Here is a 13,382-nt window from a genome sequence, read left to right as displayed (position 1 = left end):
CCTGTCTAAATACTATGGATCAGGGGGCACCTGAGTGGCTCAGTCGGTCAAGCATCTGACTCTTGGTTTCGGCTCAGGTCATGATCTCAGTTTCGTGAGTTCAAGCCCCACATCAGGCTCTGTGCTGACAGCGTGGAGCCTGCTTGAGATTCCCCCCCCCCCCTCTCTGCTGTTCTCTCTCAAAATATATAAGCTTTACATACATACATACATACATACATACATACATACATACATACTATGGATCAGAATAGAAAGGGGAAAAAAAAGATGTTTTGAGCCGTGGACATAATAATAGAGCCAAATATCCCAGAGCAGAGCAAATATTAGTCTCATACTGTAGTAGTTTGCTAGGACTTCCATGACAAAGTACCGTAGACTGGGTGGCTTAACCAACAGAAATTTATGTTCTCATAATTCTAGAGGCTAAATGTCTGAGATCAAGGTGTGGGAGGGGTTGGTTTCACCTGAGGCCCCTTTCCTTGTCCTGTAGATGGCTATCTTCACACATGCCCTTGTGTGTGTGTGTGTGTGTGTGTGTGTGTGTGTGTGTGTCCTAATCTCCTCTTCTTATGAGGACACCAGCCATAGAGCATTGGGGCCATCCTAACAACCTCACTTAACCTTAATCACCTCTTTAAAACTCTATCTCCAAATACAGTCAAATATATGATTTGGGGGGAACCAGTTCAGGCTGTAACACTTCAGCATTTGACCCCCAAAGTATATGTCCTTTTCACATGCAAAATACATTCACCCCAGCCCAACAGCCCCCCCCCCAAATCTTAAACCATTCAACCATCAGCTCTAAGTACAAAATTGTATCTGACCATCATCTAAATCTGGTGTGGGTGAGACTTGAGGTACATTGATCCTGAAGCAAAATTCCTCTCCAGCTTCAAACCTGTGAAACCAGACGAGTTATCTGCTTCCAAAACACAACAGTAGGGCAGGCATAGGATAGACCTTCTGCAATAATGGGATTATAAGAATTATATATGTGGCCATTCAGATGACCAAAATATACTCCTCATATATATTTGAACTTCATCCACAGTTACCCACTCACGGCTCCCCAAACCTTTGGAATTTCCTGAACGATAAGGGCAATGGAAGCATCTTTTGTTATAATATTTGGTCTCTGGTCCTTGGGCTCTGAAATCCCTTCAGAGAAGGAAAGGTGGCACAGGTGTCTTGTTATTCAAAGAAAAACCCCTAACCACCATACCTGGGTTCCTGTTAAAGAAGTGACTTGCAAAGCACCTAGGAATGTAGGCGTGTTGCCAGGGGAAACAGTCATGATTATAGGACTGGGACTTGCAGTCTAACCTCCTGAATTCTGGGGAAGGGAGAGGGTCTGGAGGTTGAATCAATCACCAATGGCCAGGGAGTTAATCAATCATCCCTGTGTAATGAAGCGTCCATAAAAAACTAAAGGGAGAGGGTTTAGAGAGCTACTGGGTTGAAGAACTAAAACGCTTCCCTGTTCCACCTCACTGAGCCGGGCTCTACAAGAACAGAGGTCCTTTGTTCAGGACTTAGCCCGTGTAGCTCTCCACCTGGCTGCTGATTTGAATCCTTTAATATTTCTGTAATAAATCAGTAACCTAGTGAGTAAACAGGTTCCCTGAGTTTTGAAAGCCATTCCAGAAAATTAATCAAACACAAGGAAGGGGTCGTTAGAGCCTCCAATTTGTAGCCAGTTGGTCAGAAACACTGGTACCCCGGGCTTGCAATTGGTACCTGAAATGGAGGACAGGCCTGTGGGACTGAGTCCTTTCTTTACCCATGGAATCTGATTTTATCTCCAGTAGAGAATGTCAGAGTTGCGTTGAATTCTCGGACATCCTGGTGGTGTCCAAGAATTGCTTGTTGGCATGGAGAAGCCTATATACACACACTTATACACAGACAGGAATTGGCCCAAGGTACCTAATTTACATTCTTATTCCAAAAAGGAGAAATTGAAAAGAAGAAAGGGATCACAGGTCCCAAGCAAGTCCAAAACCTAGCAGGAAAAAAATCCTTTTGGATTTTAAAGCCTAGGAATAATCCTCTTTGGCTCTATGCTCTGTACTCAGGGCCTACCAGGACAGTACCCCTGGCTCATTGGCCCTGGGCCCTGTGGTGGCAGTGTCAGCCCTGCCAAACTCCAAACCACCTTCAGGGTCATTTTTCCCTTTTCTTGAAGGGATAACACATGTTCACCACAGACAGCTCTATTGGCCTATCCTGTAGAATCCCAGAATTCGGGGGGCACGGGTTCATGATGTCGCAGTTCATGGGTTCGAGCCCCACATTGGGCTCACTGCCATCGGTGCAGAGCCTGTTTCATATCCCTTGTCTCCCTCTCTCTGACCCTCTCCCACTTGCACATGCTCTCTTTCTCTCTCTCTCTCTCTCTCTCTCTCTCTGAAAAATAAACATTACAAAAAAAATTTTTTTAATTAATCCCAGGGGTGCCTGGGTGGCTCAGTTGGTTGAGCGTCCGACTTCGGCTCATGTCATGATCTCGTGGTCTGTGAGTTCGAGCCCCGCATCGGGCTCTGTGCTGACAGCTCGGAGCCTGGAGCCTGCTTCGGATTCTGTGTTTCCCTCTCTCTCTGCCCCTCCCCAGCTCGCGCTCTGTCTCTCTCTCTCTGTCAAAAATAAATAAACATTCAAAAAAAATTTTTTTAATTAAAAAAAAAATGAATCCCAGAATTCTGACAACAAAGTGTCAGCAAGATTGGGTTTTTTTTTTTGGAGGCCTCTCTCCTTGGCTTGCAATCTTCTCTGTGTGTTCACACATGGCCCTGCGTGTGTGTGTGTATGTTTGCGTCCTATTCTCCTTTTCATTTCAGATGCCAGTCATATTGGATTAGGGCCCATCCACATAACCTCATTTTCCATTAATTACCTCTTTAAAGACCCTATCTCCAAATACAACCACATTCTGAGATACTGGAGATTAGGCCTTGAATATATGAATCTGGAAATGGCTCAATTCAGCCCGTAGCACATACCTAGATTTGTCATGTAATCCCAAAACTGGAAAATAAGGTTTTCTTGTATGGCCAACAAGAACAAACGAGATTAATAAGCATTTGAGCAATCTCTGGCAAAGTAGAAGAGACAATTGTTAAACACTTTATAAGACAGAATAAGGGTTGACTACATTTTGAATTATTCATGACATGGTTTGATAAAATAGGTTTTAACTATTAGCACACCAATCAAAAATAAAATCTCATCCAATTTTCATCCTTGGATTTTATTTTCAAAATGTGTCTTGAGAATTCTCTAAAACATTTTTTTAATGTTTTGCAATTTAAACATTAAGTAAAAATAATCAGCATCGGGAACCAATACTTCTTTGACTTCTGAATTCAGAGCATTCTTTCCTGGCCTAATTTCTCAATTTGTGATGCCAAGCTTCATCCTTAACAGAAATATGCATGAAATAAGGAAAGATAGAAATCAGGGGTTGGCAGGGGCGCCTGAGTGACTCAGTCAGTTAGGTGGTCAACTTTGGCTCAGGTCATGATCTCACGGTTCGTGAGTTCAAGCCCCACGTCGGGCTCTGTGCCGATGGCTCACAGTCTGGAGCCTGCTTTGGATTCTGTGTCTCCCTCTCACTCTGCCCCTCTCCCACTCGTGTTCTGTCTCTCTCTCTCTCTCTCTCTCTCTCTCAAAAATAAATAAATGTCAAAAAAATTAAAAAATAAAAGACATCAGGGGTTGGCAATCTATATCCCATAAGTAAAATGTTATCAAAACACAGGTATGCCCATTCCTTTCCTTAATGGCTGCTTCCTGGAACTTCTACCATGTTTGTTTTTTTGGATCAACTTTATAATCATGTTATTAGATCCCCCCCCCCCCAAATCCTATTAGTATTTTGATTGGAATTGCACAAAATTTTCAGATTTGTTAAAGGAAAATTGGCATATTTACAGTTTCTTATCCAGTAGCAATGCATTCTCTCTTTAGTCAAGCCTTATGTTATATTCTACAGATTTTCAAGATTTCCTGATTAAAGGTGCAGCATATTTATTTTTCACTGTGTATTTGTTTGCTATTGTGACCAGAACTTCTGCTATCTGTAACTCCTGATAACAGGATATGTATTTATTATGTCTATGATTATTTTGTGTATTGGCATACTATATATAGTAAATATCCTGCATATTGTGTATTTTGTCTAATATGTATCATAAATAAATGTTTATGTTCCCCCAAAAGTCATATGTTGAAACCTAATCCCCAATATGATAATATTTGGAGGTGGGATCTTCAGGAGGTGATTAGGTAAATGAGGGTGGAGCCCACGTAAATGGGGCTACTGCCCTTATAGAAGAGATTCAGAGAACTCCCTTCCCCCTTTCGCATGTGAGGACACTGTCAAAACACATTTGGGTCATCTGTGAGCCAGGAATTGGACCTTCACCAAAGACCGATTCTGTCTGCACCTTGACCTTGGTCTTGCCAGCCTTGGAACTGTAAGAAATCAATTTCTGTTATTTATAAGCCACCCACTCTATGGCATTTTGTTATGGCAGCCTGATTGGACTGACCATATGGATATATGTTAAATATATTAATTTTAGTGAGTTTTATTACTTTTAATAGGACAACTTATTGATTTCTCTTACTATTTTTAATTTAAATTTCTCTTACTTATTCAAAGCCAATTCCTTTGAAGGGTTCAGATATTAAGCCTACCACCAGAAAAAAATTATTTTGTCCCATCTTTTTAAATTTAAGAGAGACGTTATCTCAAATATTAGCTGATGGCTTCCTGTCACTAAACTCTGTCAGCCAGTGTTTGGAGGGATTAGATACCTAAATCAGATGTTTCTGAAGTATGCCTGACTACATTTTTCCCTAAGTAATGCATTGTCCTTTATGAGCAAGCTACAAGCCAGAACGGCATGGGGGCTTCCAATCTCCTGGAAGATTCCAAAGGTGAGCCCTATCTGGAGTATGTAGAGCTCCTTATATATTTGGGGTAATAGGTCAGGAAAAGTAAGCAAACTGAATTCCATTTCCATATGTGACCAATCTCTTAAAAGAATTATGCATCAGAAATTGCAAGGTATAATGTGAATGATTGGCAAGGGATGTGATGTTGTGTGTTACATGTTCTTTTAAGAAAGGTCATAGACTCCTAGAGCTCCTTAGGGAAATGGAATCTTCAAGATGCCCAATGAAGCCAACATTCCCAGAGTGGAGCTGAGTGTGGGGGAAAGCAGTGCAGATCAAAGATCAAATGCTGGTGACCCACTGAGATTAACTTGGCTTGATCTGGATACTATTCCTTTTTTTTAATGTATTAATTAGTAGCCAACATTAAAAATCAGGAAACTTCATGTTAAACTTGAAAACTTTCTCATTCTCTTGAAAACCAAAAGATCTACAACATTTGGGTTTGGGTCAAGTATGGAATATACCCTCAAAAACTAGGTTAGTCTCTCCAGGATGACTCCATTTTCATCATTCCTTACTTACTGATTTATGTTACCTACCTAGATCCTATTTATTTATAAAAGTTGTATTCTTTTATAATACTATCTTCCAAAAACTAAAAAATATGTAAGGAAATGTATAAGATTTAGACAACTTCCTGACAAAGCAGACCATTTGGGGAGGAAAAAAACATCCATGGAAAAGCTTTCTTTTTTTTTTTTTTTCATTTTCATTTCAGGGTCACTACTGTCTGCCTCTGGTTCCCATTCAGGAGGTAGTGGGCTTTGGACTTTTAAAGAATGATGGAAATAGTAAGTAGAAATATTTTTTGTACGAAGGCAATGGATTCATCTCAAATGAATGCTAGATATGAGGGAGAGAAGATACAAACTATAACCACCTTTAGCACTAGTAAATGCAAAATCCTTGCACATCTTGTATATGAAAAACTGTAAGATGTGTACCAAAAAATCTATTAGAATGAATAAACACCTTCACAGATGTTGCATGGTGGAAGATAGTTTATAGAAATGCAATTGATTTTTGTGTAACTGAACAATCTGGGAATGAAAGTGAGAAAACAGCTCCATGTATAATAGCAAAAATGCTATCACAAGAACTAAAGATTCCAGATAGGGAGTATAGCACCTGCGTGCAACACAGAAATAAGAAGATGCATTTAAGGGAGTAGATAAGACAATATCACATTACCCCATTACCCACCCCATAAAGCCCATGCAGCCAGCACAGAGGCACCCTCCCTTTGGGAAAGAGAGAGTGAAGTGAGAACCAGCCTTCACCATGGACCCCAGCACCATATCTGCACCACCACCAGGACAGCCCCCGAAGACCCAGCCTCCAAGATGGCTCCCAAGGACCCGGGCTCCCAGCCCACCCCAGTCTCCATACCAACCCCCTGAGACTCAGGCTCAAGCTCACCCCTGCAGGAAGTAGCATACGAATAGAAACAAAGGCACATAGAAGGAAGAAAGGACGACGTAACACTGTCTCTGTTTGCACATGACATGATTTTGTATATGGAAAACCCTAAAGACTCCACCAAAAAACTGTTAGAATAAATGAATTCAGTAAAGTTGCAGAGTACAAATTCAACATGCAAAATTCAATTGTGTTTCTATACACTAACAACAAACTATCTGAAAGAGAAATTAAGAAAATAATTCCGGGGTGCCTAAGTGCCTCAGTCAGTTAAGCATCTTTTCATTTCGGCTCAGGTCATGATCCCAGGGTTGTGGGCTCTGTGCTGAGTGTGAAGCCTGTTGGGATTCTCACTCTGTCCCTCTCCCCTGCTCTCTCTCTCTCTCTCTCTCTCTGAAAGAAAGAAAAGAAGAGAAAAGAAAAGAGAATTCCATTTATAATGGCATCAAAATTGATAAAATATGCAGGGCCCCCATGTGGCTCAGTTGGTTAAGTGTCTGACTTCAGCTCAGGTCATGATCTCATGGTTCATGAGTTTGAGCCCCACATTGGGCTCTCTGCTGTCAGCACCGAGCCTGCTTCAGATCCTCTGTCTGAATATATACATATAAAAAATAATAAAATACTCCAGTATTTCAGATTCAAAATACTCAGATAAATCTAATCAGTAAGACAGAAAGATCTTTACACTGAAATCTATAAAATATTGATAAATCAAAGATGACATAAATAAATGGAAACATATGTTCATGGGTTGGAAGAATTGATATTATTTAAGTGTCCATACTAACCAAAGCAATCTACAGAATCAGTGCAATCTCCATAAAAATTCCAATGGTATCTCACAAAAATAGAAAAAGCTAACTAAAAATTCATATGGGATCACAAAATACCATATGATATTGCTTTGTTGCCAAAGCAACAGAGATAACAAAGCTGAAAGTCAAACTATCTGATTTCAAAATATACTACAAAGCTACAGTAATCAAAACAGCATGGTACCAGCATAAAAACAGGCCCATATAGACCAAAGGAACAGAATAGAGAACCCAGAAATAAATCCACCCACTTATAGTCAGTTGATTTTCCATGAAGTTGTCAAGAACATACAGTTGAGAAAGGACAGTCTCCAGTAGTGTTGGGAAAACTGGTTTTCAACATAAAACATGAAGCTAGACCCTTATTTCACTCCATATGTAAAAGTCAACTCAAAATGTATTAGGAATCAAGATTTAAATGTAAGACCTGAAACAATAAAACCATAGAAGAAAACAAGGAAAAACTCCTTGACATTAGTCTGATCAATGATCTTTTGGATAGGACCCCTGAAGTACAAAGCAACAAACTACATTGAACTAAAAAGCTTCTGCACATTAAAGGAAACCATCAACAATAGAGTGCAGAGAAAACCTACAGAATGGGAGAAAATATTTGCAAACCATGTATCTGATTAAGGTTAATATCCAACTATGTAAGGAACTCAATTCAGTAGCAAGAAAACAAATAACTGATTAAAAATGGGTGGAGGACCTGATAAGACATTTCTCAGAAGACATACAGATGGCCAACAGGCATATGAAAAGGTGCTCAACATCACTAATCATCAGAGAAATGCATATCAAAACCACAATAAGATATCATCTAGCACCTGTTAGGATGGCCATTATCAAAAAAAAAAAAAAAACCAACAAAAGATAACAAGTGTTTGTAAAAAGAAAGGGAACCCTGTGCCCTCTTGGTAGGAATGCAAATTGGTACACCTGCTATGGGAAACAGTATGGAGATTCCTCAAAATATTAAAAATACAACTACAGTATGACCCAATCCCACTTCTGGGTACTTATCCGAAGGAAATGAAATCAATATCTTAAAGAGATAGCTGCACTTATGTTTACTGCAGCATTATTTACAATTGCCAAGATTTAGAACCAACCCAGGTATCCATCAAGGGATGAATGGACAGAGAAGATGTGATATATGCATAAACACACACACACACACACACACACACACACACACACACACACACACACTGGAATATTATTCAGCCATAAAAAAGAAGGAAATCTTGCCATTCACAAGATGGATGGACTTTGAGCACTTAGTATAACACTATATGAGATAAGTCAGACAAAGGACAAGTCCTGTATGATCTCACTTGAGCATAGAACCTAAAATAACAACAGTCAACTCAAATGCAGAGAACAGATTGGTGGTTGCCAGAAGCAGGGGTGAGGAGAGTGAAATGGGTAGAAGTGGTCAAAAGCTACGAAATTCCAGTTATAAAATAAATGGGCCATAGGGATGCAATGCACAGCATGGTGACTATAGTTAATGATAGTGTACTGTATATTTGGAAGATGCTAAGCATAAATCTTAAAAGTTTTAATCACAAGTAAAAAAACACATTATAACCTTATATGGTGATGGATATTAACTAGGCTTGTGGTGAGCATTTCACAACAGAGACAAATTTAAAATTGTTAGATTTTTTTTTGCTTAAATGTAATAGAATGTTATATGTCAATTATATCTCAATAAAGAAAGTAACAAAAAAAATTTCTCAAATTGCTAATGCAAAGACCTACAACCATAGAACTCTTAGCATAGTCATGGGGCGCCTGGGTGGCTAAGTTGGTTGAGTATATGACTCTTGATTTTGGCTCGGGTCATGATCTCAGGGTGGTGAGATCTCCCCCTACCCCTCTCCCCTGCTTGTGCACTCACTCTCACTCTCTCTCTCAAAAAAAAATTAAATTAAATTAAATTAAATTAAATTAAATTAAATTAAAAAGAAAAAAGAAAACAGGAAAGTCACAAATCTTCTTATCTTGGATTAAGTGATTGTTTCTTAGACAGGACACCAAAAGCAGATACAGCGAAAAAGGAAGAAAAGAAAAGAAAACAAAAAGATGAATTGCATTTCAAAATTTTAAAGTTCTGTGCTTTTGAAAACACTGTCAATAAAGTGAAAAGACAACCCATATAATGGTATAAAATATTTATCTGAAAAGGGACTTGTATCCAGACAGAAGAAGAACTCTTACAGGCCAATAAAAAAAAGACCCAATAACGCAATTAAATAGGTAAAAGAGGGGCGCCTGGGTGGCTCAGTCGGTTGAGTGTCTGACTTCGGCTCAGGTCATGATCTCACGGCTGTGAGTGCAAGCCCCACGTTGGGCTCTGCGCTGACAGCTCAGATCCAGGAGCCTGCTTCAGATTCTGTGTCTCTCTCTCTGCCCCTACCCCAATTGCACTCTGCCTCTCTCTCTCTCAAAAATAAATAAACATTAAAAAAAAATAGGTAAAAGATCTGAACGGCCTTTTTCCAAAGAGATATACAAATGGCCAGCAGGTACATGGAAAGATGCTCAATACCATAGTCAATAGGGAAAGGCAAATTGAAACTCCATCAAATACCATTCCACACCCACCATGATTACTAGCATAAAAGAGAAAGAAAATTAGAGGCATTGTCAAGGTTGTGGAGAAAATTGAACCCTCCTACACTGCATGCAAAATGAGACAGTCACTTTGGGAAACAGTCTGGCAGCTGTTCAAAAATGTTAAATATAGAGTTACTGTATGGGTCTGTACTTTTACCCCTATGTATTTACCCAAGACAATTGGAAACCGAGAATCTTGCTCACAGTTGTTCAGAGCAGCACTCTTCATAATAGTCATAAAGCGGAAACAACCCAAACGCGGTATACCCGTACAATAAAACATTAGTCAGCCCTAAAAAGGATTAAGTGTTGATACATGCTACAACATGGATAAACTTTTAAAACATGCTAAGTGAAAGAAGCCAGTAACAAAAGGCCATGTATTACCTGATACCATTTGTATGAAACGTCCAGAATATGAAAATCTATAGAAAGAGAAATTAGATCAGTGGATGCCACTGGCGAGGAGAAAGGGAGACTAGGTAGTGACTGCTAATGTGTATGGGGTGCCTTTTGGGGGTGACTAAAATGTCCTACAATCACATAATTAGATGGTTCCACAACTTTTTAAAAAGTAAATTCTAGGGGCGCCTGGGTGGTTCAGTCAGTTGAGCATCTTACTTCAGCCCAGGTCATGATCTCAAGGTTCGTGGATTCAAGCCCCGCATCGGGCTCTGTGCTGATGACTCGGAGCCTGGAGCCTGCTTGGGATTCTGTGTCTCCCTCTCTCTCTGCCCCTCCCCCACTCACGCTCTGTCTCTCTCTCTCTCCTTCAAAAATAAACATTAAAAAAAAAAGTAAATTCTAGTGCTTGCTTCAGCAGCACAGACACCAAAGTAAATTCTACCCTCAACATGGGGCTTGAACTTGTGACCCTGAGATCAAGAGCCACATGTTCTACTACCTGAGCCAGCCAGATACCCCACAACGTCTTAAAATACTAAACCACTATACTGTACACTTAAATTTTTTTCAGTGTTTATTTATTTAAGAGAGAGGCAGAGAGAAAGAGAGCATGCACGTATGAGCAGGGGAGGGGCAAACAGAGAGGGAGAGAGAATCCCAAGCAGGCTCCACACTATCAGCACAGAGCACAATGTGGGGCTCCATCTCATGAAGCCTGAGATCATGACCTGAGCCAAAATCAAGAGTCAGGATGCCATGGGGCACCTGGGTGACTCAGTCGGTTAAGCGTCCGACTTCGGCTGAGGTCATGATCTCACGGTCCGTGAGTTCGAGCCCCGCGTCGGGCTCTGTGCTGACAGCTCAGAGCCTGGAGCCCGTTTCAGATTCTGTGTCTCCCTCTCTCTCTGCCCCTCCCCTGTTCATACTCTGTCTCTCTCTGTCTCAAAAATAAAATAAAACGTTAAAAAAATTTAAAAAAAAAAGGGGTCAGGATGCTTAACCAACTGAACCATCCAGGTGCACCTTAAAATTCTATCAAATAAAGTATTCTTCCCTATTCCATGACTGCTAGTTAAAGTGAATGTGACAGGCCTGCTTTTTTGTTTTTTAATGCTAACTAATTAAATTACAGGTCCTTCTTTTTCAATGGATAATCTTTATAATAAATAAAAATAAATCTGGAAAAGAAAGGAAGCCACCAAGAGAGAGCAAGAGAGAGAGAGAGATCTTTTTTTATCATAAAACTCATTCCAAAATGTGATTTGATAAGCTATCATACCAAAACACTCATAAGAATATCAACACTGGTTTCTGTGTACTATGGAAACTTGAGACTTTTCTATTTGTTAACCAAGGTGTCCCACAAATACCCATGTGCTTGTGGAAGTATTATTTCAAAGGGGTGTTGTAAGGCTCCGAAAACTATAAAAATTGGCCTTCGTTCTCTGGGAAAATACTGTCAAAAGAAATCTATAGCTCTGATTGGTTGTTTTACTTTATAGTTTATTGTCCCTATCATAACATTGTGGTTGATCTGTCTGCACCTCTTATGTAGTGGCATAAACTTTGTAACAGTCTATTAATCCTTTTGCCTTTGTAATTTCCCCCCATGTATCTGTAATAAAGTCATGCTTTGAAATATGGGAAAGGAATAGAAAGGCAAAAGAAATTAGAAATATGCAAGCCTCCATACCATAGTTGATAATTCACGGTTTGTGGGTGTGAACTAGTATATGGAAGGAAATGAGAAACATTTGTACACAACACGTACACACCTCTAAATGGATAGTCCAGTTATTCCGCGCTTAACTTTCCTACACCTCTGCTTCTTTTGAGTTCATTTTGTAAAACCACTGCATGTTAAATGCAGAGTCCACTTTCTCATCCTCCACCAAAGGTCAGTGTTGAATAGTCAGAAAACCCAGGTTTGTTCTCTGGATTTCCTGCTCCCCTACACAAGTCCCCTGGCCTTGACTTCACTCTAGGTACATTTTCAAAGAAAAATGAAAGATACAAGAGGTGTTGCCACTAAGTTCTATTGAACATTCAGGGATTGAAAAATTCCAATTTTTCCCAAACTTCTCCGACACATGACAAGGAGTATATTAGAAAGGGCAATTGTAGACCAAACTCATTCACAGACATCGATGTGAAAATCATAAACGAGGTACTGGAAAATCCACCTGGATCACACATTCTCGGATCCTCCCTTCCTCTAAATCCAATTTATGGGTCCCACTGGTCTTTCTTTTCTTTCTTCTTCTTTTTTAACGTTTATTTATTATTGAGAGACAGAGCATGAGCATGAGCATGAGCATGAGCATGGGAGGGGCAGAGAGAGGGGAGACTCAGAATCTGAAGCAGGCTCCAGGCTCTGTGCAGACAGCTCAGAGCCTGACATGGGGCTCAAACCCAGGAACCATGAGATCATGACCTGAGCTGAAGTCAGACACCCAACTGACTGAGCCACCCAGGCGCCCCTCCCATTGGTCTTTCTATCCTAAAAGCACCAAAATCAAGTGTCATAAAAATGAACAGGTTCTTCATGGCTTCATCTTCAGCCATGACTGCACCTATCTTGCACTGTGCCACTGCAAGTTAAAATCCAGGGTTAGTTTATGATTTGAAATGTCCATAGCTCTTACCTCTTTCTGAATCCCACACTCGGTGACAAGGTGATTAAACCCATACCCCTTCTCAGTTATGTTGGTTACAGGACAGTCAATCCCCAGGGATACTTCATCAGAATGCAAAAAGTGACCTTCTCCAAGTAGAGGTGGTTCCACCACAGCCTGGAAAGTAGAAGTACATCCTATTGATACTGTTGAAAGAACCCAACACACAGAGATTCGGATAGAAAGTTTTGTCCCAGAGGGCACTCAGAGAAGATTTGAGCTTAGCATCTCATAAGCTAATTAGTTAGCTAGTTAATAAACACACACACACACACACACACACACACACACACCCCAGAACATCCTTGAGAGATGCAATGCAATCATTCATACGAAGTCGTAACAGTTGTGAGTGAAAAATTAACATCAGGTTAGGCTTGTGCAGGCCTCTCTGGGGACAATCTCCATCATCTCCTCCTCCCAGCAGCACTTCCTTAAAAACTACACAGTTAAGGGGGGGCGCCTGGGT

The 13,382-nt window shown here is 40.2% G+C and overlaps 1 long non-coding RNA gene across 1 annotated transcript in view; it reads right to left on the bottom strand.

Annotated features, from left to right (window-relative positions):
* Positions 1-12,732: 12,732 nt before the first annotated feature.
* LOC123380624 overlaps positions 12,733-13,382 on the bottom strand; it is a 45,777-nt gene continuing 45,127 nt past the window's right edge. The window contains exon 3 of the long non-coding RNA XR_006586641.1: positions 12,733-13,030. This is a non-coding gene — a long non-coding RNA (uncharacterized LOC123380624). The remainder of the gene's footprint in view (positions 13,031-13,382) is intronic.

Source organism: Felis catus, chromosome D1 (assembly GCF_018350175.1).
Source record: "Felis catus isolate Fca126 chromosome D1, F.catus_Fca126_mat1.0, whole genome shotgun sequence".
NCBI lineage: Eukaryota > Metazoa > Chordata > Mammalia > Carnivora > Felidae > Felis > Felis catus.
Note: the sequence above shows the minus strand (reverse complement) of the source record. Positions and strands in the feature narration are given on the sequence as shown.